We start from the raw sequence: 1,440 nt of genomic DNA, 5'->3' as shown, positions 1-1,440 counted from the left end.
TCCCCAGTCCCTCCCAGCATCAGAGTCTTTTCCAGTGAGTCAACTCATCGCATGAAGTGGCCAAAGTATTGGAGTTTCAGCTTTAGCACAGTTTAGGGAATCCTAAAGTACGTCCATCAATTTGATGTTTTTTCTCAGTTCAATAAAACTAAAAAAGATCAAAAGTGCTACTGTACTACTGCACACATCAGCTAGCCTGCCCCATATCACAGCTCAGGCCTTCTTCAGAGGAAGAAAGGCTGACCTCCCAGCCCCTGCAGCAAAGGCCAGTGCTGTCCCACACATCTGGACCTAGAGCAAGGTGTGTTTTCATGACAACAGTACAAAAGAGGTTTTGTTCTCATGGTCACCTACTGCAGCCTGGCCCTAAAATGGCCCAGCACTCACTTCTGCTTAGAGAAATATTCTTTGCTCTGGGCATCAGGCTTCTTGGTATCACCACCAGGCTTCCAGCCAGCTGGGCACATGTCCCCACGTGTGTCAGTGAACTGGAAAGGCCTGAACTAGTCTGTCTCCTCCATAGAGCGGCCAACAGGAAGGTCGTCTATGGTAATCTGTCGAAAGATACCTTTATCATCAGTAATAGAAAGGTTCCTGAATGAGAAGCCCTCAACTGCCTTTAAGACCCCACAGGACTGAGCAAGGGTGTGCCCGGGCTTTGATATCAAGGGAATGTGCATGGCCCCCAGTCTTTCTTGTTTCTTGGGCATGCTGATCCATGCCAGGTGACAGAAGTTAAGAACCCACAGAAGTACCAGTCACTTGGCAGTTGAGTTTCTTAAATTCTTCTGCCCTATCACTGAAAGCAATGAGCTCCATGGGGCATGCAAAGGCGTAGTCAAGAGGGTAAAAGAAGAACACAACGTATCTTCCTTTGTGGTCAGACAGACTGATATCTTTGAACTGACCATCTGGCATAATGGTTGTTGCTTTGAACTCGGGGGCAGGATGCCCAATTTTCACATTTCCTGAAGACATATGCTATCAGCACTTCTCAGAGAGAAACCACAGAGACCAGTCAGGAGGAAGACACCCATCGATTTGATTTTGGCTGCTGCTTTTATCAGGGATAGACTGAGGTTAGGGCCTTGAGGAAGAATAACACAGAAGGCTGGATGGCATCACCGACTCGATGGAGATGAGTTTGGGTGAACTCCGGGAGTTGGTGATGGACAGGGAGGCCTGGCGTGCTGTGATTCATGGGGTTGCAAAGAGTCGAACACGACTGAGCGACTGAACTGAACTGAACACAGAAGGAGGTGAAGTGTTCTCATCACATCTTATGAGGGTTCACACTATCAATATGACTTATCACTGTTGCTGATATTGCTTACCTGCCTTAGACAATATTTACCAGATTTCTCTACTGTAAAGTTATGCTTTCCCCATTTTGCCTTACCCTACCCTTTGAAAGCAAGTTGCTAAGCACAGCCCATATTC

General features: G+C 47.2%; 1 pseudogene; it reads right to left on the bottom strand.

The window, feature by feature from the left end:
- Positions 1 to 383: 383 nt before the first annotated feature.
- Positions 384 to 978, bottom strand: LOC129562063 (peroxiredoxin-1 pseudogene; annotated as a pseudogene).
- Positions 979 to 1,440: the final 462 nt, after the last annotated feature.

This window comes from Moschus berezovskii, chromosome 5 (assembly GCF_049115385.1).
Source record: "Moschus berezovskii isolate FMDL1 chromosome 5, NW_MosBer_1.0, whole genome shotgun sequence".
In the NCBI taxonomy this organism is placed as follows: Eukaryota; Metazoa; Chordata; class Mammalia; order Artiodactyla; family Moschidae; genus Moschus; species Moschus berezovskii.
This window is presented reverse-complemented; position numbering and strand designations above follow the sequence as displayed.